The sequence below is a fragment of the Tupaia chinensis genome, unplaced genomic scaffold (genome assembly GCF_000334495.1).
Source record: "Tupaia chinensis unplaced genomic scaffold, TupChi_1.0 Scaffold000074_1, whole genome shotgun sequence".
Lineage (NCBI taxonomy): Eukaryota > Metazoa > Chordata > Mammalia > Scandentia > Tupaiidae > Tupaia > Tupaia belangeri.
This window is the reverse complement of record NW_006159534.1, coordinates 1,732,412-1,737,553: the sequence shown is the minus strand read 5'-3', so window position 1 is coordinate 1,737,553 and position 5,142 is coordinate 1,732,412. Positions and strand designations below refer to the sequence as shown.

At 40.8% G+C, this 5,142-nt stretch overlaps 1 pseudogene; it reads left to right on the top strand.

Moving 5' to 3' along the window:
• Window positions 1-3,949: 3,949 nt before the first annotated feature.
• On the top strand, window positions 3,950-4,603 carry LOC102491227 (PRELI domain containing protein 3B pseudogene; annotated as a pseudogene).
• Window positions 4,604-5,142: the final 539 nt, after the last annotated feature.

Below are 5,142 nucleotides of genomic sequence, written 5' to 3'. Positions count from 1 at the left end.
GCACTGGACACTCCCACGGGGTTCAAGTACCAGAACTGGTGGCTTGCTTTCTCACTTTCCTTCTCTCTGTGTGTCTGTCTTTCTCTGGTCAAATGAAAATAGATGAATAAATAAATAAAATAAAATAAATCATTAGTTTTTTAAAAACAAAGTTTCCAGCAAATTCAACTAAACAATTAGTATTCTTATGAGGCTTTGTGCAAATAACAGACCAAATTGAGGTTAAACTTACTTTTCTGCAAATAAGTTAGTTTATGCTTCTTTGTTAAAGGGGAAATGGAGAGAGAAAAAAATGCTTCAGAAGAAAACTATAGTGCAATTATTCCTAGATTTCAGTCCTGTCCATATTTTTTTCTTTAAATTAATTAATTATTATTGTATTTGGTTTTTGAGTTTTTAGTATTTACCTACTATTTGGACAGAATCCTAACTTGTTTCCTGGCTTTTAGTCTTAAGTAGATGTTCTTAATATGGTTTGATTTTGACTCATCAAAGCTAAAACTGCTTTTCTTGACATTAAAACATAGCAATAGCAAACTAAAGACAGCACGGGAGACGGGTGGGTCATGGGGAAGGGAGAGGGAATCAAGGGGGGAAAAGGAGTGGAGCATTTAACGGAAGAAAAAAATGGAAAATTATCTACTGATAATAATGTGTATGGTTGGGACCAGGAGTTAGCGTAATGGCTATGTCGCTAGGCTCCCACGTAGACGACTACAGTTCGAGTCCCGGACTCGGTGGCTTAAACTCACGCCGGGGGCGTGTGCATGTGTGCCCAAGATCCCGAGAGGAGAATGGAGGAGAAGGGATTGCAGCGTGGCCATCTCCCCTGGGGGCTGATTTCTCACTTGCTTTCTCTCTGTCTCTGTCTATCTGGCAAGCGCACGTGCCCTATAGCAAAAACCTCTCAAAAAAAAAAAAAATGTGTATGGTAATAGCTTTGACTGAACTGATAAGCAGTGTACCCAAGGTGGCAAAATTCATTTTGTATGCTGTAAAGATGTACAGTGACTAAAAAGAATAAAATAAATTTTCATATCACTATAAAAAATCTTAAAATTCCACTCTAATATATAAATATGATTAACACTGATCTTGCATAAGCCAGTTGCTGAGAATTAAATCCAAGTGATAAAACAGCTAAGGGTTTAGAAGGACTAGAAACTTTCATATTCCCTTGTGATAAGGGTTTAGAAGGACTAGAAACTTTCATATTTGAGTAGCAGGGCATTGTTGATCTAACCGACATCTGATTCTTTTTTAAAAAAAATAATTATTTACTCATTTAATTCCATTTGTTGCTATTATTTTTTAATTTGATCAGAGAGAGAGAAAGAAAAGGAAAGCAAGATAGCAAGTTGCCAGGTCCGGGACTCGAACCACCATCAGCCATGTGGGAATTTGCACGCCTTTAACCACCTTGACACCTGCCGGCCCTTAACCTACATCTGATTCTTAACCTTCTATTCATACTGACTTGTCCTATAACTCTAGAATAAGGAATTTAACCTGTGTAGACCTAATGCTGCCAGGGATTCTGGTTTTAAGGTACATACTTTTTTTGAGGTGTAGGATATGATCTGAAGATTTGCTGAAACTGTATGACGAACAGCTGAATCAGTGGTAGCATCTATACTTTCTCCCACTCAAATCCTACTTTTGAGTTACTGGTTCACAGTAGTTGTAAAGGTAACTACAACAGGATTTAGGAAGCTCATCCTGTAATGTGTAAATTGACACTGAAAGGGTAAAGATGCCCTTCACAAAGTTAGCTCTTCACAATCTAAAGTAAAATGCAAACCTAACGGTGCCATACATCTCGTTAACAGTTAATAAAAACCCATTGGATGGATGGATAGATTAATTCATTCCATTGCTAAAGCAGATGAAGAGGAACTAGCTGGAAACCCAAGCCAGAACAAAATGTACTTCTTAAATATCTGATTGTTCAAATCAAAGTAGCTTTTTGAGATAGAATTATCCAGAATATTGCTTCAAATACACACTTCCCCGCTGATAGCTAACCCCCTCCCATAAGATGAGTACTGAAGTAGTCTTGGAATAAGGGCCAGGCAGAAGGTTAGTGAGTTTCTCCCTCCCCGTCTATTTTTGATAAGGTCAAAAGCAAACCAGGATTTAGCAGAAACCTGAGGCTGACTTTTTCTTTTTTTTTAATGGAGGCTTAGAATCATAGACTTACTTATTGTAGCAACTTTGAGACCTGAGGAAGAATGAGTTCACCAGACAGACTTTGTTTTGTTTTGTTTTGTTTTGTTTGAGAGGTTTTTTGCTATAGGGCGCGTGCATTCGCAGACAGACAGAGACAGAGGGACAGAAAGTGAGAAATCAACCCGCAGGGGAGATGGCCACGCTGCAATCCCTTCTCCTCCATTCTCCTCTTGGGATCTTGGGCACACACGCACACGTGTCCAGCGTGAGTTTTAAGCCACCAGGTCCAGGACTCGAACCGCGGCTGACTACGTGGGAGTCCAGCGACATAGCCATTACGCTAACTGCTGGTCCCCAGACAGATATTGTTTTAAAAATCCAGTGGCAGGCTCATCTGCACTCTGCAGTCTTGGGACCACATAGGAGACCCAAATTCAATTCCCGGTCCTAAAGCTCTGGCACAGAGGTGCATACCAGTGATGCCAGCAACTTGGAAGGCTGAGGCAGGAGGATCGTGACCCAGTGAGACCCTGACTTACACAGAAACAAAAACAGCCCATGTACAAATAAATGACAACACACCAAAATGGTGAACTCTAATGGGAGCAAGGAGAAGATCTGAATTAAGGTCAATTTTTCTTTTAAAGTTGCTATAGGGCCCCTATTGCGAAAAACCTCTCAAAAAAAAAAAAAAAAAGTTGCTATAGGGCATATGTGCTTGCCAGAGGGAGACAGAGGGAGAACAAGAGAGAGAAAGAGAGAGAGAAAGCGAGAAATCACCTCCCAGGGTGGATGATTATACCACAAACCCTTCTCCTCCATTTTCCTCTTGGAATTTTGGGCGCGCACTCGCGCGCACACACACACACACATACACACACACACAAGCACCTGGTGTGTTTTTCAAGCTCCTGGGTCCAGGACTCAAACCATGTAGTTGGCTATGCGGGATCCACACCCCAGCTGGTTGGCCATGGCCAACTTTTGATTATTTTATTGTTATATTTCCACAATAGCATTTGTGAATGAGACAACCAATATACTTAAATCTAAGGACTAAGTTTTTTCTATTTTCCCCAAATTGTTTTATACTTGTTGAGAACAAGACTACTGAAATGCATGAGTTTGGAATGTTTTTAAGCTTTAAAAATACTATTTTTTAGGGGCAGCAAGTGATGTGGTGGTTAAGGTGCTGGGCTCCCACATGAACAACTACGGTTCCAGTTCCAGACCCGGCAGCTTGAAAATCATGCCAGGTGCATGTGCATGTCTGCCCAAAATCCTAGGAGGAGAATGCAGGAAAAGGGATTGCAGTGTAGCCATCCCTCCTGAAGGGGAGGGCGGATGCTTTCTCCTCTGCCCTCTCACTATCTCTCTCTGGCAAGTACACACGCCCTTATGGCAAAGACCTTAAAAAAACTATATTTACCTACGTTTAATCTCCATGAATCTTCAAAGATTATTTTCTTATAGTACTTTGTGCCTTCTTTTGTTTATTATTCTCCCTATTGGGATTCCTTTAAACAGATATGGCAATTCTTGTAACTACAATGGCCACCCCTTTTTCTTAGAACGTTCTTAAAGAGTATCTTTCTGTTTTGATGCTGATTTATGGACTAATAATACAAATAAAATATGCAATGAAACATCTTACACTAAACCAGCTGCATTTAAAAAAAAAATTGCTGGGGCCGAGTGTAGGGGTTGGGGCGGGGGCAGATGTAGACTCTTGACCTCCTTGTCCCCAGGCGCAGCGGGACTCGAGCGGGCCGCGGGCACCATGAAGATCTGGACCTCGGAGCACGTCTTCGCTCACCCTGCTGCAAGGCAGAAATACCCAGATCCTATGAACCCCAGTGTGGTTGGAGCTGACGTGTTAGACAGACACATGGACCCCTCTGGAAAGTTGCACAGCCACCGCTGCTCAGCACCGAGTGGGGACTGCCCTCCATCGTGAAGTCTCTCACCGAAGCAGCGAGAACCAAGACATACCTGAGGAACACTCTGTGGTTGACCCTGAGGAGAGAACGATGGAACTGAAGTCCACCAATATTTCATTTACAAATATGGTTTCAGTAGATGAGAGACTTATATACAAACCGCATCCTCAGGGCCGGGAAAAGACTGTTCTTTTTTTTTTTTTTTTTTTTTTTTTTTTTTTTTTTTTTTTTTTTTTAAACTCTTGTATTTAGGTGAGCCTCAGCAGTTACCTGGAAGGGCTCATGGCAAGCACAGTATCTTCAAATGCGAACAAGGGCAGAGAAGCAATGGAATGGGTAACAGAAATTAAATGCTGAGATTGAAGGACTGACAGCATCAGCAAGAGGAAGCATGAGGACACCAAGGGCGGCCACAGCATTTGGAGAGAAAGGACTGTGAGAGTTGGTGTACAACATCGGGTCCCCCAGGTCTTTCCACGCTGGCAACATATTTATTTGTTATTTAAAAATACAACTATATTTTAGGTAGAGTTCTTTTAATAAGCTGAAACGAGGCTTTGTTTTGGTAAAAACAAAGAGATGCAGGGCTTCTAAATAAAAGGGATCATATGAAATTAGTGTTTGAAATGATGTCTAAGTTTGACGGTTCCAATACTTACATAAAAATTTAACAATTTTTTTAAAGTACTTGGAAATTAATATTGATATTGGACCTCTTTAAGGTAGAATTTTAAAGCTTTTCACACTTTGGAACTCTACCTGCCTTCGGACCAACCCTAGAACAAAGCAGAGCCACCTCTTACATGCACGATCTCCCGGCTGTAATTTTTGACAGCTTGCACGAAGGAACTCACTTTAAAAGGAGAAATAGTTTTAAAAGAGGTTCATTTGTATAAAGTAACTTGCTCTGTTATAAGCCTCCATCAAAATCCAGTGTTTCTTTTTTTTTTTTGGAGAGGGTTTTTTTTGTGTGTGTGTGGTTTTTTTTTTTTTTTTTTTGGAGAGGTTTTTGTTATAGGGGGGGTGCGCTCCC